At 44.0% G+C, this 23,166-nt stretch overlaps 1 protein-coding gene across 2 annotated transcripts in view; it reads right to left on the minus strand.

Moving 5' to 3' along the window:
- Nucleotides 1–23,166, minus strand: part of HSD17B14 (hydroxysteroid 17-beta dehydrogenase 14) — a 128,298-nt gene that overhangs the window by 16,399 nt on the left and 88,733 nt on the right. The window lies entirely within an intron of this gene.

The raw sequence follows: 23,166 nt of genomic DNA on the forward strand, positions 1-23,166 counted from the left end.
ATGCACTTGAAAAACAGATTTCATTTTTTGGTCTGATCACAATAGTATGTAGAAAAGCATATTACTTTTTCATTAGAAGGTTTCTCTTATGTGGTTCATCCCTACATGTACTCTCCATTTCCTCTAGTGCCCTCTAGTCTATTTGTATCTGGTTTGAAAGGACTGCCTTTTTTTGATGTCCGAGGTGAAAGATAACATACAGCATAGAAGTCTTAGTAGGCAGTCCATATCTTTTGAAACAATCCTTGTTATTACTAGAGGCGGCTGGTGAAGTTTGAAAGTGGTGAGGTGTAAAACGAAACCACCAATATTCCATTAATGAGTGAGCAACACTTTTTCAGAGTACGGACAGATTAAAGATGCATGTGCATCTTGTATGGTAACATACTATATTTTTGACTAGACATGACATGACTAATCTGGTAACGATTAGGGGTTGCTTTTGTGTAATTATGTCCAATTCTAGGAAATTTAGGTGAAATTATAAATAATTAGCCAAAATGAAAATCCAGCATTTTGCACAAATGCATTTGAATCCATTTGGATGCAATTACCCATTTCATTCCAAATAAGGAATCTTTGGAAACAGAAGTTCCGCAATCAACAGCAGCTTCCGTTCTGGTAATTTGAATTGTTCCATAGCAATAATTTTGCCACGAATGCAACATAATTAAGTAACATGGTGTAATTTAAGGAATTGTGCACAAGTGAAATTCTAGAAATCATGCTGCGTAATTGAATTTCTCCTAGGCCTAGTATCATTGATGAACACTAAAGGATAACGTTCTTGGTATCTACAGCTGTAGATTCACATGCGTGGCATACTCCTGCCATCTAGTGTTGGGTCCGGATGTTTGCAGTTTGTTTTTCTTCGAAGAAGTATTTTCCAGTCAGGAGGTAGGTGACTCCTCCTTTCGGTGATAGCGTACATGGGCATCAACTCCATTGTTAGATTGTTTTCCTGCAGAGGGTGAGAATGGAGTTAGAAAGAGTAGAATAGAGATGTCCATGTGTATGTATTTATACTAAAGAGAGAACTGCAGCAGCTACAGGTACCCGGGGAGGCGTGTGGGCGCATGTGAATCTACAGCTGTGCATGCCAAGAACACACGTTTACTGGGTAAGTAACGTTATCCGTTTGAGGCATGTGAGCTGTAGATTAAAGGCTTTGCATAGACTATATAGCAGTAATCTCCCAATGCGGTGGCTAACCTGTAGCTGTTGGAGTTGTCTGAAATAGTGTTTTAAGTACTGCTTGGTCCACATTAGCTTGTTGTTTTGCTAGCACATCTACACAGTAGTGTTTTGTGAAAGTGTGAGGTGGAGACCATGTTGCAGCTTTGCAAATGTCCACTATGGGAATGTTTCCTAAGAAGGTCATAGTAGCCCCTATCTTGCGAGTGTAATGCACTCTACTGGGTATAGTTAAAGTTCTCTTTGCTTTTACATAACAGGTTTGAATACATTTAACAATCAACCTTGCAATACCTGATTTAGAGATAGGATTGCCCTTATGCGGTGGTGCAAAAGCAAAAAAAAAAGAGTTTTGGTCTTTCAAAATGATTGTATTGTTTCGATGTAGTGCTCTTCTGACATCTAAGGTGTGTAGAGCTTTTTCTGCAACAGATTTGGGTTGAGGGAAGAATATTGGTAATTCTACCGACTGATATATGTCAAATGCAGAGACTACTTTAGGTAGAAATTTAGGGTTTGTGCGCAGAACCACTTTCTCACTATGAAGGTTGGAAAATGGTTCTTCTATGCTTAGTGCCTGCAATTCACACACTCTCCTTAGTGATGTGATTGCAATGGGGAAAGCGGTTTTCCAAGAGAGAAACTGTGGCTCACACCTATGCATGGGTTCAAAGGGTGGTCCCATTAATCTTGTGAGGGCTATGTTAAGATTCCACATTGGGGCAGGTAGGAGTCTTGGAGGTATAACTCTTAAGTCCTTCCATGAAAGCTTTAATTACGAGCACTCTGAAAAGCGATATATGTTGCCTATTTTGTAGGTAGACAGCTATTGCAGCAAGATGTAGGGGGATGGAGGTGAAAGATAATCTTGACTGCTGCAAGTGTAACAGATAACAGATAATGTTTTGTATGAAAGCATGAAGAGGGTTAATATGATTGTTAGTGCAATAAATAACAAAACACTCCAATTTTGCTGTGTAACAGGCTGTACTGGAAGGCCTTCTGGCCTACCTGATGATGTTCATACAGTCTGGTGGAAGGTTCAGACAACCAAACTCTATGACTTCAGGAGCCAGATCGCGAGGTTCAGTTGTTTGGGATCTAGGTGTCTGATTTCTCCATTGCTCTGTGTAAGGAGACTGGGTGTTAGGAGCAGCTTTTGATGCGGAACTAGAGAGCTTCAACAGGGTTGTGAACCATGGTTGATGGGCCCATGTGGGAGCTACTTGGATCAATGTGAGGGATGTTTGCCTAAGCTTCCGAACCACTGCTGGAATGAGTGGGAGAGGCAGAAAAGCATAGGCAAATATCCCTGACCAGTTCATCCATAGTGCCTTGCCCTTGGATAACTGGTGTGGGTACCTGGAGGCGAAGCTTTGGCATTTTGCGTTTTAGTGTGTGGCGGAGATCTATCTGAGGGAGTCCCCAACTTTGAAAATGTGGGAGGAGGACCTGAGGGTGAAGTTCCCACTCATGTACTTGATGCCTCTGTCTGCTGAGGAGGTCTGCATTCTGGTTGTTCACTCCTGGGAGGTGTTCCGCTAGGGGGTGGATTTTGTGATGAATGGCCCACTTCCAAATGTCCTGGGCTAAGTGGGACAGCTGGAGAGTGTGAGCCTCCCCCCTGTTCTTAGGTCTCGCCTGAGCCAGCGCATGCGCTGCTCTGTGAGACATTTAGTAAGTGGGGTTTTCAAAGTGCTACCCCATGCTTTTGGTGGCCTAGCGCTTGCGGTTACGAGCACGTGCACACGCGCAGCAGACAGTTTTCAGCACCCGAGGCGCCATCTGGAGCGTGATTGCTTTCACTTTTGCGGCTCGCGTGTTTGCCCTCGTGTGCACCCGCACCCCTGCTTTCACTTTTGCCATCTTGTTTCCTTAGTCACCTGGGTTTCGCGCGATCAGTGTCACTTTTACGGCCGCGTGGCCAATGCTTGTTTTGGTTGGTGTCTGCACTAAGGAACTCTCGATTTTGATGATTCACACATGGCGATTTTGGGAACAAGTAATATTTAAAGTGCTTAGGTCTCAAGAGGCTTCCTGTCATGTACCATTTTCATCTAGTCCTGGCTTGTGGCGAACAGCACTATTGTGACGTGTAGGCTCTTCTCTACAGTTGATGGTTTGTTGGTACAGTTGCCTAAACAGCTGTTACTGTCTGGTGGCTTCACTTTACCCAGGGCAAAGGTCTGATTTGCGACTATAGTGTTAAAAGGAGGTAGGGGTTTTAGTGCTAATTAAACCGAACATCACATCACTTGACTTAAGCTTATCCCGTCTCGTTTTCTGCCAGAACACAAGTAAAAGATGAGTTGAAAAACCCTTTCCTATGTTAATCACGAAGATACCAACGATACATTACATGAAGAAGCCTGATATTCAAACGTCGGACTTGTTTAATTTAGCACTCCAATGTTGGTGTCTGACGCCTTCGAATGGTAAATTCAAAGTTAAAAACGAATAAAAAAGCTGCTGCATCATGACGCATACTTGCGCATGCATGGTGACACATGCACATACATCATCACACTGCAGTAATTCTTTTTTTGTTTTATCTAATGCTGTTCCGCATCAGCAAACACGAGTTGTTTTCCTTATATTGATACAGAAGAGCATCAGGAAAAAAGATTTCGAAGCCAAAAGTTTGGATAACACCACTGAAAGACAATATCTGTTAGCTTTGCCAGTGATTGTTTGCCATACTCACTAGCCTATAACTTTTCTCCTCCTCCCTTATTCCTTTCCTGCTATGTTCTGCTCTATTCCTATGGCTGCTTCTTTTCTTCCCTGTCTTCTTTTCCTACTCCCCCATACATTTTCTTCAATCAAATATTTTCCTTTGGTCTGCTCTGCCTTCCTCCGTTTATTTCATTTACATTCCTTGTTCTCCTTTACCTATTTTCTCAGGTATCTTTCGACTCCCTGTGACTCCGAATTAGGATTTTTTTCCATGGACTAAATAATTTTTGTCTTCTCTCCCTGTTACTTTCCTCCCCACCTTTTCATCCATCCTTTCCCCAAATCCCTTGTTAGCTTTGTTTCACCCTATTCTTCTTTTCCACACTTTCACCCCCATTTATTTCTATAACAATGTATACTCCCTTCCTCTAGCTTTTTTTCGTCCTCACCTGCTCTTGTGGATCTTCAATATAGCCTCCTAGTTTCTCTTCTTACTCACTTGTCACTCTTTGTCCCTTACTTCTATCCCTTCCTTCCTATTCCCTCTGAACCTCCTTGTATGCCCATCTCCTGTACCTTTCTTTTCTCCAACTTTGCCACGTCTGCTTTCCTCGTCTCCCCACACGTTTGCCTCCCTTTACTCCTGTTTCCTTATCTCCTCGTTTCTCCCGCCTACTCCCACATCTTTCTCTTTTCTTTCTACCCTCTCGCCCCCACTTCTCTTTGTGCTCATCTTTTCTCCACACATTTTTCTCACTTAATTCATCACTCATTATCTCTTTGTTTCTGCTTACTGACTCAATCCAAACGCTTTACCTTTTCTTCTCGATTCCGCACACACCTTTTTGCATACACATTTTGCCACTTTCTTCGGAACTGCACTCCCGTTCTACGCGCACTTTCCCTCTATCCACTTCTCTACTATTCCTCTACTATTGTTTCTGCTTCACCATCTCACCTTCTCTTACCCTTGCATTTTGTTCTGCGGTTCGTCGTCCCTTCTCTCTCTTTTATTCCTGCACACTTTGTACATTCTCCCTTCTTGGTGCTCGCTTCCGTTTTTACCAGACACTCTCGCCTGCGCCCGACACCCCTCGCCGCCCCCCCCCACATCCCCCAGTTTTCCTACGGCCTCTATCATTCCCTCTTCAACCGATTTTCTTCTCGTAGACAACTGTCTGCAGTTCTCCTTTCGCATGCGCTCCTTACTTCCATCCCACGTCCCCCAGAGGAGCTCCCAAGGTGAAGCTCGGCCACGCTCACCTCGCTGCTGACCATTAAGTGCTGTATTTGTTATGGTCACTGGACAGGGGCTGGGCCATGCCGCTACCCCTGGCAGCTCCCGCTGGGACCGCATTATCACGCACTGATGCCCAGCCATTTGTCACCACTTCCTTAGCGGATGAAGAGGGGCTTCTGGGTTTAGGCAGGGACGGAGGGAGGACGCCAGTCAGCTATAGAAACCAATTCAGCATTTCGCAGGCTCTTTTATTGAAACACACTGTCTGGGCGCCTGCACGTTTCTTCATAAATCCTTTAATATTTATATATTTATTTTTTTAGCATGAGAGCGCTGCAGTCACCAAGCATGATGTCCAGAGCAGACAGCATTGGTTGAAGACCCTTCTGGCCCTGGGGACACTGCCAGACAGAGAGGCTCTGTCTGGGTGTGGTGCTATTGTAGAACACATTGTGTATGGTGTTTACTTGAATTGGGTGACCAGATTCTTTAAAGAACAACAAGCATTGGCATAGCCAATAGGTCTCACCTTTGGGACCTTATAAGTGTTTAGCGATGCAACAGTTGATGTTGTTGCACCAAGGATATTGTGATGCATAACTAAATACATATAAGGTCCCAAAAGCGAGACCTATTGGCTATGCCAATGCCTGTTGTATGTAGTACATGGCTGACATGTTATCGGTACGGACTAAGACAGCTTTGCCAACCAGGTGTGTTTGACTTGCCTTGAGAGCTATAAAGATTGCAAGCTGCTCTAAATGAATGATGTGGAGCAACTTTTGCCACTGGCTCCATAGGCCTTGCACTGTGTGGTGCCAGTGAGAGACGCGTCCGCTGTTAGTACTGTTGGTGGAACTGGGTCTATAAAGGGCCGTCCTTTTGATAAATTTTGTGTGTTCCACTACTGCAGAGAGCAGTGAGTACAGTCGTTTACCAACACTTGATCGGTTAACAGACCCTGTGATTGCTTCCACTGACTCGCTAAACATTCTTTAAGGGGACGCATGCAGAGCCTGGTATGGGGAACTATCATCATGCAAGATGCCATCATTCCTAGTAGTTGTATATACACCTGAGCTGGAAGCAAGTGATTGGATTGAAACTGGAGAACTACAGCCTGCATGTTGTGAATTCTGGCTGCATTGGGAAAAGCCAGAGCCTTTTGCGTATTTAGGGTGGCTCCTAGATAGTTTTGAGTAGTTGCAGGTTGGAGCTGTGAATTTAGCACATTGTGAACCCCAGTTGATGTAGTAACAGAATTGTTCTGTGGGTGCGCAGGAGACATTTTGGATATTTGTTGGCTTTGATGAGACAGTCGTCCAAGTAAGGGAAGACATGGATGTGTTGTCTTCTTAGGTTAGCAGCAACTACCGCCAGACACTTTGTGAAGACACTGGGGGCAGTGGTGACTCCCAGCACGAGGACCTTGAACTGGTAATTTTGACCCGCTACCACAAATCTGATAAATCTGCGATTAGCGGGATGGATTAGAATATGGAAGTAGGCGTCCTTTAAGTTGAGTGTTGACAGAAAGTCGCCCTGTTGCAGAAGTGGTAGGATTTGCTGAAGTGTAGCCATATGAAAATGGTCTGACTGTATGTAATGGTCATGTTCTCTGAGGTCCAATGTTGGTCTGAGAGAACCATCCTTTTTTGGTATTAGGAAGTAAAAGGAGTACACGTCCAACCCGTGGTGTTGTGATAGTATGGGCTCTATAGCCCCTTTTAAAAGGAGTGACTGAACCTCTTGTTTTAGGAGGTGTAAATGATCCGGAGAGAATTTGTGGGACCTTGGGGGTATGTTTGGAGGATTGTTGGTGAACTGCATGCACTAACCAGAACGGATAATTTCCAGTACCCATTTGTCTGTTGTTATGGAATGCCAGACGGGTAGGAAAATCGAAAGACGTCCCCCAACAGTTGTTAAATGGATGGGGGGGGAAGTGTAGTGAAGTCACTGTTTTGTGTTGGAGGGGGGAGGCGCGTGTGTTTGAGCCTCTACCTCTGCCTTTGCCGTTGTTGCCTCTATAGCCCCCTCTGAAGTAACCCCTAGAGGAAGAGGGTTGGTTATTACTCTTACGTGGTGGTGGTAGTCTCTGAGGAGGTATTTTTAGACCCTCCGCAGTAGAAAGAGCGCCAAAAGGAACCACATGCTTGTGTCAATTGAAGGGCTCCCAAGGATTTGGCCACTTCAGTATCTTTTTTCATATTTTCCAGTGAGGAATCTACGACACAGCCAAAGAAGTGTTCTTTGTCAGAGGGTGCGTTTAGGATGGTAGTCTGGCCCTAGGTTTAAAACCGGATATGCGTACCTTCGAAAGAGGACGCTGGTGTTTACAGCTCTAGCAGCAGTGTCAGCAGCATCTAGGGAGCACCTGATAGCATTATTTGAAATAAACTGTCCCTTCCACACTAATTCTTGCGCCTTAGCTTTGTGTTCATCGGGCAGATATTGGAACAACTGCTCCATCTCATCCCAATGCGCCCTGTCGTATCTTGCGAGCAGCACTTGCGTGTTAGAGTTGCACCAGAAGTTTGCTGCCTGAGATGCCACCCTTTCCCCCAAAGCATCGATAAGCTTGGATTCTTTATCTGGGGTGAAGCATCATCTGTAGTTTGGGAATTGGCCCTTTTTCGTGTGTTGGACACCACTACGGAGTCCAATGGTAATTGTCCCTTTATGTCCAGTGGGTCCGAAGGTGCTGGCTTGTACTTTTTATCTACCCTAGGGGTAAGGATACGGGCCCTGACTGGGTCATTAAATATGTCATCAACATGCCTGATCATACCTTTGAGCATGGGGAGTGTGTGCAATGACTTTTGTGTGCTGCGAAGGGTTTCAAAAAGGAAATCCTGTTCAAGGGATTCTTTGTGCAGCTGTACCCCGTGGTAGTTGGCAGCTCTACCTAGTAGTTCAATGTAACCTACACTGTCATCCAGTGGACAGGGTTTTGTAGGGTACAGGTCAGGATCATTGCCTGTGGGTGAATTGGTGTTGTAGTCGTCCCAGGGGTCTGTAGGTAGTGGCTGATCATCTCCATCCCCATAACTATTCCCATCATCCTGGTTGTCAGGTGTATGTGGCGAGTGTTGAGGTGAAATTGGCAAAAGGTTTAAAATGAGGAAAAGGAGGTAATGGAAGAGTAGGGAGAAGAGGAGGAGGGGAGGGGTTAGTCCCGACACCTCCCTTTTAAAGGAATGTGGTATTCCTCTTCTGGTGCATTTTTACGTTTCAAAGCTACTTTGGTGGTAATATGTCCAGTTTTTGAATTAGGGTCCAGTTTTTGGATTAATGTGGAGCACATTCGGTTTCAGTTCTGGTATGTCAGGATGAGCGTCGAAAAGGTGCTTTTTGGTGATTTTGGCAGATCAGGTTGTTTCAGTGCCGGTGTTTTAGGCGTTGGCGTTTTCGGATCTGAAGTGTGTTTCGGTGCCGAAGGGGGTAGGTGGGAACCGGCCTTTTTCTTCGATCCCTAAGGTTTCGGCTCTGTGCATGATTTGGCATGAGGGTTTTCGGAGCCAAAGTCTTTTCGGTTTGCTTTGGTGCCGAGCCGGCTCTGCATGTCGCAATGTCGAGCCCGACGGTCGCGAAGTGTCTTCTTGAAGCTGAAAGCCTTGCACGCGTCACAGTCCTCTTCTTTGTGCTCGGGAGACAAGCACAGGTTGCACATTTCGTGAGAGATGGTGCGAAGAAACTTCATGCAGCACAGAGGGCAGAATTTAAATGGAGTCCATTCCATTTACTGCAAGGCGGACCGACGCGGGTAGACCCAATGGCCTTCCGTTAGCTTCTCGATCAAAGAAGTTTTAATAATAAGAGACCCAGAGATGAGAAACGCGTATCGAAAACAATACCGTTGAGGGCGAGTGTCTTACGAACCGAGGGAACCCGAAGAACTGAGTCGAACCTGAGCGTAGCAATAGACGTCCGAACCCGATGGCGGAAAAAAAGAATCTAACATTGGAGTTGATGACCATGCGCACTATCACCAGAAGGAGAAGTCACCTACCTCGTGACTGGAAAAGACTTCTTCGAAGAAAAACAAACTGCAAACATCTGGACCCAACACTAGATGGCAGGAGTATGCAAAGCATGTGATCTACAACTAACATGCCTCAAACACATTAGTTTTTAATAAACAGAAGAAAATAAGCCAAAAGGTTTAGAGTTAAGAGTCATTTTTAGGTCTCGCCTGAGCCAGCGCATGCGCTGCTCTGGCAAGACATTTAGTAACTGGGTTTTCAAAGTGCTACCCACAGGCTTTTGCCGGCCTCCAGCTTGCTGTTACGTGCACACAGGGCCGGCTTTAGGGCGGTGCGACCGGTGCCACCGCACCGGGTGCTGGCTTCCTGGGGGCGCCGTGTTTGAAAGTTTATTATGCTTTTGAAGCACCTGCTGCAGCGTTTCTTTCCCCCTGCAAGTACCAGGCCTCACATAAATGTCAAGATAACTCGTGTGATTAATTATCTTCCTGGAAAGAGATCAGCATTTTGTACAGTTGAGGTTGAACTTAGGTGAAGTTAATGCAGAGGGTTAGTATGCCTGCTGCAAAGAACGCGTGCCAAGTAGATTACAGAGTGCATATGATGTAAACAGATCAGCAGGTTACTGCTTTCAAAAGAGACTTTTGTTACTTTCAATTTATAACTTAATGTCCTAATATAGAATAGGGAGCTATTAACTTTCATCCTAGAACTGCATACACACTGCAAAGTATACATTATTAAAACATTGATTAACGTTGCAAGAAGGGTTAATTTGGCTAGAAATCGATTTAGTATTAAAGAAAACTCCCAACTACGCTGTTTCTTTTTCGACTCTGAGTTTGTGCTTCTCCACACCAAGCACTCTTAAACTATACTGCCTACCAGTATGGATGTCATGTGACTCCTACACTTTTAGTCCTTTGGCTTATGTAACATTTCCTATACACTGATTTACACACTTATGATTGATTGTCTCTGTGTAATGTGCATGTGATGCAAAGTGCTTGGACACCCTACACTGGTATCAGTGGCGCTATATAACTAATTCAATGCATCTGAGAGAGTGTGGTTATGGAGTCTTGGTCACTGTTAAAGGGTGCTAGTGAGAGAATCCGTGGTGAAGGTAGTCATTGGGGGGGGCGCCAACAAACATTGTCGCACAGGGTGCCACCAGCACTAAAGCCGGCCCTGCGCGCACAAGACGTGCACAGCTGTCATCTGGCTTTCTGTAATGTCTCATTAAGCCTTACAGCGTGTGAATCCCCTCCCCTACCCCCTCCCCGTCAGTTTCATTTTCCTTTCACTTTTGCGGCCGCGCAGCCGTGTCAGTTTCACGGCTGCGCAGCCATTGCTTGTTACTCTCCCTTTTTCTCTCTGCTTGTTGCCTAGCCACGAAATTAGAATGTGCCCCTTGTCTCTCGATCTTTTATTCCTCGTGAACCCCCTCCTGCTGTTATTTTTCGATGCATTTGTTTACTTTTCTCCTTTTCACTGTGATATTTAATTCCGCGCACTCTCGCCGCATTTTCCGAACCATCGACAAGTTCCCAACCTTTCTATAATTCGTTCAACACGCACCTCCATTCTCCCCCTTGCAACTCTTTGCTCCAAACCCCAGTTAGGGTCCTCCACGCACTTCTCCCAACCTCTCTGTTCTTCCCCGTCACTTTCGATCTGTTACCATCCCTGTTTTTTTACTTTGCCCCATTTTTCTCTTTCCTATATCCCTTCCTTTTATTTCCCGTTTTTCGCGCCTGCCTTGTCAGTCTATTTTTCTGGCATGCTGTGTAGCAGTTGAGACTTCCTCACTAACCCCTTTGTTCGTTTCCGAGTAGTAAGTGAAAGGGCGAGTTGTGTGGGCCCGCAGCGTGGCCTCGAAACCTTCAAATCGACCAGTCTGTCTATCCCTTACAGCCACGTGCTGATTTGGCCATTATTAATTTTAAGTGACAGTGCCTGAAAAGAGCGCTGAACATGCTCCCCCTGGGAGCCCTATTGGCGCAGTGGAAAGCCGATACATACGGTTTAATGTCACCAACACCCAAACAAAGACATTTCACATTCTTGGCGATGCTTTTCCTGTCACAATACTGAATAGTAAGTACCTTTAATGTTTTTTATTTATTTGCTTTCTTGTTTGTACTTCTGCCTTCCCTTGTTTTTTTTAGTTCTCTAAATGGTTGTTCACATGGTACGTGCTTCAGAGGGGGCATTGACGATTTTAGAGTCAAAGTTTTTTCTGCTTTCAAGTTGCGCTCAATGTTAGTTGTACAAAGTGCCATAGGCAGCGCTAGGCTGCTTTGAGGCACACAGCCGGAAAGACTATTAAGGAGGCATTGTAGCTGACTGTGCGTGTTCCTGAACTCCGCATCCTTCTTAAAACATGTCTTGTGCTGCTTGTCTAACTTTTGGTTGGTATGGTAGTACTGTACATTTGTTTAACAGTACTTAGTTTAGCAGCGAGTCAGCTGGTCGGCCACAGCGGTGCCATTTGAATTTCATTTGGTTACAAGTGGCAGAGCGCAGCTTTCTTGTCGGAGGTATTTTCTGATTCAGCTTTTTAGTTTGTCTAGGCCACTTTCCCAGTAAGACGTCATGTGTTTCAACATTTAATCACATGTCGTGTTTGATATTAATTCTGAATTGCCGATTACAATTGATGCTTGTGGCAGAATTTGAATAACTTCTCCTGTCTTTTTCTATTTTTAGCAAATGAATATAAAATCGGTTAAGTGATTGCTCAGCATTGTGCTTGGTCCTGATATTGAAAAGCCCAGTCATAATTTGTGTGACTTATCCGTGCAATGCTGCTTTAGACATTAGAATACAGTAAACATAATTATTATAACATTGTAGGGAATTAAAAAGCATATTTATGGTACCATCATGTTTGTTTATTTTCTGATTTGGTGGTATGGGCATGTGTCAAGTTTCTGTTCAAAATGTTTTTTTCTGTGTTGCTGATGCTTATGTGTCTGGTGGCTCCACGACAGAGTATGCAAGGGTACAGGTGCTTGTCTTTGTGGAGATGCAGACATGTTTTCATCCCATGCAGTCCAGGTCAGCAGCTCTAGGGCAACAAACGCAAATATGTTTCAATGTCTTTGCTTAGAGACCACCGTTTTAGTCGTCTCCCACACGGGGGCCTATGTTACGCCGCTGCTCCCTCCTCTGAATGACATGGCAAATCGTGGATCAGTGCTTTCTGGAATGTCTGTTGCGTTTTTTATTTCTTCTATGGAATGCAGGGTGGAATAACAACAAGCAATGGCATAGCCAATAGGTCTCGCCTTTGGGACCTTATAACTGTTTAGCCATGCAACAGTTGATGTTCTTGCACCAAGGATATTGTGCTACATAACTAAATACTTATAAGATTCCAAAAGCGAGACCTATTGGCTATGCCAATGCTTGTTAAGACATGTTTTTAGGCCCGTTAGTTCATCCAGAGGAAATCAAAATATAGGAAAAATCATAAGAAAACATCATTGTGCACATAATGTGTTGTAGTGTTTCTCTCTTTGCTTCTACAGGGAGATTTAGTGAAATACTATAGGCAAGAGTGGGAGGTATCTATTGGGAATGCTATTCCCAAGCTTTTTGTATCTAAAAAAGAACAGTTCCCATACTTTTTGTAATAAAACAACCGCTCCTGTACTGCTAATGCCAACCATGCTGCGCATCTGGATTTATTATTTGTGATAGGTAGGCAGGGTGTTAAAAGCTGAGTTCTGGAGTTTTTCCTTTCTAAAGGAAAAATGGTTTGCCCTAGCACTAGGCACATTAGGATTGTGAGTTTCTAAACTATATGCATTTTGAAAGCTCTCATTTTACCTTATCCAAGGAACATTTTGCACATTTCCTGGCAGTCTATTTTAAACTGTGCATATTACAATATTAAAATAAAGACATTTTCTCAGTGTGTTCTGTTTTCTGTTACACACACACAAACAGTAGCAATTCTTTAATTAACTGTCAGAGCATTCACAACTTTAAAAAATGCATTTCCCAATTAGTTTAACTTACATAATTTTTTTCATTTAAAGTGAGTGGTATAATTTATTTGCAGTAGCATTAAGTTGACTCTGACCGACCAATAAAGTGGTTACAGAATATCTTGTTCAGTTTAAAATCGAGTACAAGCAGAAATTAAGCAAAAGTTCAGTTACTTGCCATGAACGAACCATAAATTATGGCATAAACACACATGCATAGCTCTTAAACATTTAACTTAACGACAATGCCATTAATCCATTACATTCGGAAAAGAGGCTCCCCCGGTCATGAAAATATTAGTAGGAACACGGGGGTAAAGATGGTTTAGCAAACTCAGTCTCCTCTCGAGCAGGCCACCGGAACCGGAAAAGACCGTCATGAAATACAAAACTCAACCTGCGCAGACTCCAATGCCCAGTTTGCCGCCTGCAGGATCTAATCCCACTTTTTCACAGCTCTTTATAGATTGATGTGGGGTCACTGAGGCTGCAGACCCCACCCCATCCTATGACAAGTTGTGAAAGGGTGGGGTGGCTTGGCTCCAGCTCCTGATGGACGTGCAGCACCTGGTGTTACCGGGCTTCAGCCTGAGGCACCTGACCCAGGAGCTAACTTTTCACTCACGTCATCAGGGGAAGGAGTGCAGGAAGCAATGATTTTGCCTAGCTGATGACCTCACAGGCTTCAGGGCTGTGGGCTCATCAGCCCGGCAATTAGTAACTGATGGCAGTCTGCCAATGCAAGACAAGGTCGAGAACAGGAGAATGTAAATCAAGGAGAGTGCTTCTAAAGCGCTGCCTTCAGTTATCTTTTTTTTTTTTAAAAGACGGTCAGCAATACTAGGGAAAAGTAAAAAACACTTTTAGGGGGAACAGTAAAGGAGGCGCAGAGAACCGCCCGGACTCAGCGAATTTCAAAGCCCTTTGAGTTATGGCGGTTTAGGGAAACGGATGCTTAGTGGTAATTGGATTTGCTCTGGATCTCACAATGTAGTCATGTGTGAGAAGCGGTATTTGAGCCCATGTCTGATCGACTGTCACCATCTTAGACAGTAGACAGCATATCCTCCCAAGCAGAAACTAGTTTGGCAAGAGGAAAAACCGGTGTTCTCTCAGCATTCTGATGCCTCTGAAAGTATGGCCTATTTTAATGTGCTTACAGGCACTTAGGTGCATGCACATGTTATCATACTGCAGAGACGTAACCACATCTGCTTCGAGCTTCCTTTAAAAAGAGTACTCGACAGCTAAAAGGCGCGTCCAAGAGGTCGCCAATTTGTAATAGATCCTTCACATGGACTGTGAACACTTCTGAGCACATTTTTGTTTTGCCTGGATTTTACTTGTGCCTCATATAGTGTTAGTACGCTGCACCAGGTTGCTTCACATGAATAGAACAAAGGACATAGGTACTTTTTAATCACTATGTGTACCCCTCCCTGGAGCACCTGTTCAAGTATGAAGCAGCTCTCCTATCACTAGCCAGTTGTTTAATTATTAAATCTATACACTGAGATTTACCATTCGGAAATGCTCCTAACTTTGGCAGTTAACAGAACTGAGAATCAGTGATTTAAAAGGATTTTTCTTAATCACATAATGTGGATAAGTAGGAAACATGTGGTAGAATTAAGCAAATCTGAGTCACAGACCAAGTTGCTCAGCCACATTTACTGGCAAACACAGCGTGCTAGCTTATAGAGAATCGAGGAGATGTATCATACGGGCAAAATAAATTTATAAGGCTAATATGGTTAGGGTAACAGTCCTTTGCAGGTTTCAGTCAACCTCAAAGAATGAGCGCCAGTCAATCACATCCACGTAGATATCTTGATTTGTTTTTAAGCCTCACCTAGGCAGCGTGTGTGCTCTGTCTCTTCGAGAAATGCCCCATCTACAATATGGGCTTCAAGTATCACACAACTTTTTCATTAATTTCTCTTACTGTCCTTTTTGAAGGCCGGCTTTTGTTTGGTGACTACGCTTAGCAGTCCCTCCTTTTGAACTTTTGTATCCTCCCATGAGGACTGCCTCTGTTACATGTGCTCTTACTCTTCAGGTTATTTAAAATACTTTGAGAGCACTTTTTTTTTGGGGCCTGCCTCTGCTCATGTTAAGTGTTTTGTTTACTTGGTGGTCCGGCCTGATTCAAGGTTCCTGGTCGCTTCATTTGCCGGACTGATAGTGCACCCTGATTTAAACAGCAGGCATCTTTCCGCTCTACCCGTTCCTATGAGGTTTTATCAGTTAATGTGATATCGCATTTACAGTGATAGCGCATAGATGATTAATCCTTCTTTTTTTCCCTTTTAAGCAGCTGCAATTAAGCCACTCACATTGACAGCGCCTAGATGAGCAATTCTTGCTCTCTTTAACAGCAGTTTTCATTCTGGTTCTGCTCCCAATCAACGCCAACACGGCGCGCACATTGTCCCGTTACCACCGCAACCCCAACACATCGCTAGCTAGTTTCCTGGAATCGCATAATAAGCATTGCCATAGTTGTTTATTGTTTCAGTGCCAGCACGCATGGTTAAGATTCAGTTCACGCTCTTTTTTAACTTTAATGTTTTCAGTTTGGAGTTGGTGTCTGCTTTATGAACGTCACCACTTTCCCTTTCACCCTCTAGAGATCTCTCCACAGAGCTGTTTTGCCCGTTTTCTATTGGATTAAATTCTTCAGCCTGGCCTTTCTCCATTAGAAAAGGGATTGACACCCTCCATTGTAAGTTGACTACCCGGCTAATCCAGGTGCTAACCGCTTACAGTTAATCAAGTGGACCACTGAGCCACTATTGAACCTGCATATTATCTTTTGCAGGGTTTTCTGTTCTCGCTCTTCCAAATAGGAGCCCACGCGCCCTTCTTGCCTATCTGGCCCACGAGGACCGCTCCATGGTAATTTACTGGGCCTAGGCCCTAAATGTGTTACCCACATCCATTCTTTTAAAATTTGCTATCCTTGAACAGCTTTCATTGTTCTTTTTCCCAGTTATCTACCCTTCTCCACCCCCCATAACTGTCCTGAGGAAGACCCCGCGGTAAGGGACTCATTCACTTACCATCCTCAAAGGGTCGAAACGTCGACATCGGTTACACTAACCAGGCGCAACAACAGCAATAAATCACTGTGTTGTTTATCATTGATCATGGTTTAGGAAAATGTGTTTCGATAATGTATGAATAATTTGGCTGAAAATGTGAGCCTTCGTTTTCTTGCAAATAGTGAATTTTATGAATTGCTCTTACCTCTACTCACTCCCTCATCCTCACTGCAATCACTTTTTACCCCTCCCGGGGCACTTTTTTACCATGGTGTTAAAATTGTTTTGAATCATCCACAGTTCAGTGTGATTAAATAACACTGGCCATCAAGCTTAATACGGTTTTCTCATTATTTGTAAAATTACTTTCGTCTTGTATACTTGTTTGTCCACTGGGACCGCTGCTCCTATGTACTGTTTGATACCCATGTCCCAGTGACTTTATTTGGGTTTACCCTTTTAGGTAACTAACTGATATTTCATCAATGCCGCCATGCTCTCCTTTTTTATTTACTTTGGGAGTCGTGTTTGTGTTTTGGTTCATTTGGGCACCATGTTCAGAAACGTACTTACTAGTCTTTCGTTTACAGATAGTGTGTATTGTTGCTTCCTTACTCAACACACTTAAATATCTAGTGGCCCTATGTGATTAGGGAGACCTTCAGCCAGCCCTGATTTTTCACTCAACAGCACTAAGCAACTTGTGACTTAAATGCACGTATTTTATAATTGGACATTTTGAACAACAAGTACCAGCATGCACAACCCTGTTGGCTAATAAATCAGAACTGACTGAGGTGGAGGCACTTGACAGACATACTCTCTCCACTCAACCCCTTACCCTTCAAACCAGCCCTCGCTCCGAGTCCAGCCTCTTTAGGCTATTTGAGTATCAGAAGTCTGCCCTGTCATTCTCCTGATAGCAGATGGTGTGCTTATGTCACACCACATCTTTTCTGCTGTACCCAGTTTCTGAGCTTTGAACTCAAGAGCCTAAATTGCCTCTTCAGCAAGCTTGAATACTCTCAAACCTCGAGGACTTCTCGGCTCTGAGCTGACAACGGTCAGCACTTGGTGTGTGATGAGTGAGGTCCGTCATCACTCGAACTTCCTCACTTTCGAGAGAGTGCACATATTTATCAAATGAAATGTTCAACAGTTTAATCTACCAATCATTTTGGGGTCTCGTTATGGATTTTTTTGGGGACGTTTTATATAGCATTAACTCGAGCCGAACGTTTTGGAGCGCTTTGGACAAGCACCAGTTGCATTACGGAAGGACACATTCATTAGGTCTTGCCTACGCAGCACGCATACGCTGCATAGGAGGGCCTTTAGCTATCGCTCTGGTCATTTTCAAGCACACACTCGTGCTTGTGACGGTATCCACCTTGCGGGAACGAGCAGGGGCGTGCCACGAGTGCAGTGCTTGAAAATGAGCAGACTACTCTCCCGGCTCGACATCCTTGCGCTTTCACTTTAGTTCGCGGCAAGCGCGCGCACCAGCTCGTGGGCTCACCTCCTGCTCCTACCTAATGCCGAATTTTGTTGCTGCTTTACATTGTTTAGTTGCTTTATTTTATTTTCTTGCTCACATGCAGTGGCATTTGTTTTCCTTGATTTTTTTTCTCTTTGAATTTGTTGCTTTGTAATACGGCATGTATTTTCACAGGTTGGGTTTGTCCAGAGATACCACTGCCTCAAAACTTGCTGTTTTCCTGATTGCTGTAAATAAGAAAATATTCTTAATTCCCTACCCTACTGTCTACGGTTAGCAGCACTGGAGAGACTATCTTGGGCATACAGTCACGGTTCGTGCTGCTCATTCATGCACCTTTGACCCCATTTCCTTTGAGGTACTAGACCAATCGACTCCTCCAGTACCTCTTTCCAATCAGGTCTCTTAACATAGCCAAAGCTTTCTCGAGTTCATCTGGCTTTTTGAAACTTGAACCTATTGCTGTCACCCTGCCGTTCTGACTTCGTTTTCACCAGTAAGTTTTCATGACAGTTCCAGACAGTGGCATAACACAACAAGCATTGGCATAGCCAATAGGTCTCGCCTTTGGGACCTGCTGCATAACTAAATACTTATAAGGTCCAAAAGGCGAGACCTATTGGCTATGCCAATGCTTGTTTTTTGGTAGGCACAGGGAGATTAACTGATCTCCTCAAAATCAAATTATAACAGCTTTTACTGATGTAATATTAGTTCTTTAAATTTTATTATAAATATAGTATACTTTGTTCAGATGTTTGCTTACTCTGTTACTAATGTATGTGTTTCTTGGCACATTGTTTTTTGGTTTTGCTCAGGGTGCCAGCAGCTGGAGTCCGCCTAACTGCTATTGTTAAATCAGGTGCTTCCGACCTTCGTTACTGGCACTGTGGCTTCATAAAATTTATTGGGTTGGAATGACCTCTCCCAGGACAGGTACTTACCCCTTCTTGAGAGTTTGCTGCCAGTGTCCAGCCCACGATGGTGGCTCGAACCACTCACTCGGTTTGCTGGCAATGTTTTATCCTTCGCTCTTTCATCATCCGGGAGGGCTGCACTTCTTGCCCTTTGGAGCCCTGTAGAATGTGCGAGGCACCCGCAGCGTCCCTACAAACACAAGCAGCCCGCTCTGGGGAGACTTCTTTGCATGGAGTCGCTGTATCTTTACGGAGCCTACGATCCTACAGTCTCACACTTTAAGGCGGATGGCGATGTTTAAAGTGCTCCAGTGCGCATGTGTGAATGCCAATAATTCCCGTTTGTTTCATTATTGTTTTTTGCAAGGTGTCGCAGTCTTTGTTAATCGCATCAAAGGGTTTTGTATATTAAAGGGGACATATTGGTTTATGTGAACGTTTGAAATACGCTTGCTAACATTAAATCTTTAAACGCAGCTGAGAAACAGCAAGCGTTTGATGCATTATTATATTCGGTTTACATTGTGCCATTAATTATTGAATGTGCTTGCAACCACCGCACAATTTACAAAGTGAAAATTACTTTACTACTATATTTGAGCCTGCAGTCGCGCACCTGACATGCCACTGACTATGTCCCTGCCCTGCAGGCCTTTCAGAGTCGAGCCTGCTATGCGACTTCACAGTCACATCCTACACACCAGACACTGAAATTGCTGAACTGTCACCGATTCTGCCCAGGTCCATTGCGATGTATCCGGACAGTCTGCCTCTAACTGTTAATAAAAGCATTAACTACAAACCCAAGCAGCACCACTCTGGGGCGACTCCTTACATGCAGTTGCTGTATCTTTACCTTGCCTCCGTTCCTCCGGCCTCACACTTTAAAGTGGATGGGGCAGGTTACATATCGTTCATATTTTGCATTCTCTCACATCCATAAATCTCTTTTTTTTTTAAAGTTGTATATAGTGCAAACTTAACCCAAAGGTGTTGAAACGCTTTACACGAGCACCACTTACATTACATAAGGCTATAGTTATCTCTTGGTAGACACGGGGAGATTAAGTATTTGCTACTATCCTTTGGCACCACCTTACCATTGGCACAATATAAAAGCAAGGAAAACCCAATAAACCCCTGGAGGCTTGGGCAAATCAAACAATGACAGGTAAAAGTGCCTACAAGGGATTTTATTTCAGGATGATTCTATAATTATTAGTCTAGGAATTTCTCTGCGGGTGAGTCTACTTAGAACACAAACCCAAATGTCAATCGACTAAACCAATAAATGGATATACAAAGCACAAACATGGGAATACCTTTTGTTGAGTATACAAAAATATTTCTATGTATAAATCAAGTTAAAAAGTAGTACAAATGAACCGTTAATTCAGCAATAAATCATGAGAGGTAAACCCAAATTTATTCTACACTTCATGAGAAAAACATCTATTCCAATGGAATCAACAATGACATATCTCCTGATGAGAATAATGGTCAATTGAATACAATAAGTATTGCGGAAATAGATGGTGGAGTCGACGTTTCGGTCTTAAATGGCGTCAGTCAGTCAGACCATCTTCAGGACAGTAGATATTGCATATAAGGAAGGACCCTTTTCTAATTGGACTCAACACGATTAATCGTTGTCGTGGAGGTATAGTTCTCACCGCTTAAAATAGATAGCGGAGCTGTCACTGATCAACAGATCAAGGTCAATCCAAGTTAATGGCAGCAATTTCAAGAAGAGGTCACGACCCCTCCAATCACAGTTTCTTAAAAATGTCTCAGAAATCGGTTAAGAAGTTGTATGGAAGCTGGCGTCAGTCCACAGAACAACAAGACAGCACCACTGCAGCATCTCCTCTGCACCAGCGCAGCACCAACTCAGCATCACTCAACACCACCTAAGCACCAGCACAGCACCACCTCACCACCAAAGCATTACTCCGCACCACCTCAATATCACTAAGCACCACCTCTGCACAAACACACCACCACCTCAGCACAACCAAATTATCACTCAGTAACACCTCAGCACCACCTCCGCCCCACCTCCGCACCAGCAAAGCATCAGTACAGCACCACCTCCACATCAGCACAGCACCACTTCCGCATCAGGGCAGGACCACCTCCGCATCAGGGCAGGACCACCTCCGCATCAGGGCAGCACCATCTCAGCATCAGCGCAAAACCATCTGAGCACAATCACAGCACCACCTCAGCATCAGCACACCAGCTCTTCTTCAGTATACCACTACCAGTAAAACAACAACTCAACATCAATGCAGCACCATTTCAGCACTGCCTTAACTTCAGCACAGCACCATCTCACCATCAAAACAGCACCACCTCTGTATCACTCACTGCACCACCACTAATGCAGCTCCACCTCAGCACCAGCGCAACCCACCTCAGCCGCAACTCCGCACCAGTGCAGCACCACTTCAGCATCAGTGCAGCACCACCTCAGCATCAGCGCAGCATCACCTCAGCACAGCAACCAACTCAGCATAACTCGGCACCACCTATGCACCAGGGCATCTTCCCCCACCTTAGGGGGTTAGGCACTTCGAGCCCGATTCACAAAGGCCTACGCACTCATGGTAGAGGGTCAGTAGTGAGGGCGAGGGTAGGGTGAGCAACCGTCCGTAAATTTAATGGACAGTCCGTAATTTTCACCTCCTGTCCGTTGTCCGTGATAATATCTTTAACGGACGCCATTTGTCTGTAATTTTGATGATTTTAGATGACGGCCAATGGTGTTGTGCTTTCCAACCAACCAATGTTGGTGTGTTCTTCACTCTTCAAAACTACCTAGGATTGGCTTGAAAGCCATAAGCCAATCCTAGTGCTTGCTGCTCGATGGTTCTCATTGGCCCTAATGCTTCAGGACTAATGAGAACAGCTTTAGGGTGCCCAGCATTAGATTGCTTTAGGATCTGCAGAGCACACTTAAGGTCTTTCGATTCATGTTTACACTACAGGGTCCGCCTCTTGCATTTTGGGGATAGCTGTGCAGCAGACTCTCTCAGACCTTGAAGAACTGGAATACAGAGTCAGTCACAGTCTGTATTACCCCCTGCAAACAACTTATCGAACTCTCAGTAAAGTTGAAAAAACGTGCTTTTCATGATTCTTTCTTCTACGTGTGCGTGCATTTATTTACCGTTATTGACGTTTTTCTGTTTTGTTCTCTTCCCGTTTCCACTGGTGTACTCGTTCCTAAGCACTCTCCACCTTTCCATGGACTCGTCACAGCATATTTTTAGCTCCCAACTCCTCCAATGGGCAGCATCACATTAAATATGGACTATCTTTTTTCTCGACGACTGGAAAGAAACGGTGAGCAGAGGAGGTGGTGAGGAAAAGTAGTTAAGTTAGAAAAATTATGAATATCGAGGTTCACAGAATGTGTTGTTTTCCTCATCTCGGTTGCCGAGCTTCATTCTTTTGACAGAGGATCGAGCATAGATTGCCCAACTTAGCGATGCTTGTGGCCTGGAGGTCTGTCATACCTCTTATGTGGTTCCACCATGTCACTAACTTGGTGACTGGACTTTGCATACTGGGATGGTTAACCCAATACTAGTAGTGTTAAAATCATACGTTAAAATTACAGAACACAAAGCTCTGATGGCTAACCAGCCAAGGCACTGTCTAAAATGCCAGCACATTGGCAGTGTCCCTCAGGACGTGTAGTTACTCAGCACATCACACAGGATGAGTGAATTTGAAGGCATGTTTTTTAAAATGTGAAGGTGTCACTGTGTGGAGTAGCAGGTGGGTGTTTCGTTGTCCTCCATAATTACTGTTCATGAGCAAAAAACCTACACATAGGATTTTGAAGGCATTTTACATTCATGTAGTTCCTTACCTCGCCCTGAGAACCTCATTACGAGTTGCCATTTCTTTTGGGAGGTTATATCATTGCAGATATTTACTGCATTTCCACAAACAGTTTGTATTTTTGTTTTTTTGTATTTAATTTATTTACTATGCATAACGTGTTCAAGGCAAGTAGGAATAAAACATGCAGGAATAACATTAAAATAAATGTACAAAAATCGGAAAATATCATCATGACTGTGCAAATAAAACAATAGAACTCTCTTTGCTGAATGTGGACTTGGCACTCAAACACTATAGGGCTTATGTTGGTAGTGATGATACCAAGTCAGGTAGATTGGGGCACTGGCCTAGCGGATTGTTTACTTGCCTTTCCTACTGTTACGCTAGTACTGGATATCTCTCCATCTGCTGAGTCTGCAGCCCATGACATTACTAATTCAAGTGCATGCTTATATAGTTGTTATATTACGCAACGGATGCAAAAGTAATTTTTTTACAAGGTTAAACATGAAGGATGCTAATAATCTACCTTTCCTGAATCCTGAACTGCACAATAATAAGCTCTCCTTCATTATATCCACTGTGTGTTAATGTTGCTCTTTCATGGCGTCCGTGCCAACAGTTTTATGTTGCCTCATATGGTTGGTGGGGTGACTATGTTGATGTCCAAAGGTTTATTTTGTTCTAGCATGCGGTCTCATTGTTCACTGTGGGGCTTATTTATGGAGAATTGGCGTAGGGCAGCAGCGCAAGTCTTC

This window comes from Triturus cristatus, chromosome 7 (genome assembly GCF_964204655.1).
Source record: "Triturus cristatus chromosome 7, aTriCri1.1, whole genome shotgun sequence".
Taxonomy (NCBI): domain Eukaryota; kingdom Metazoa; phylum Chordata; class Amphibia; order Caudata; family Salamandridae; genus Triturus; species Triturus cristatus.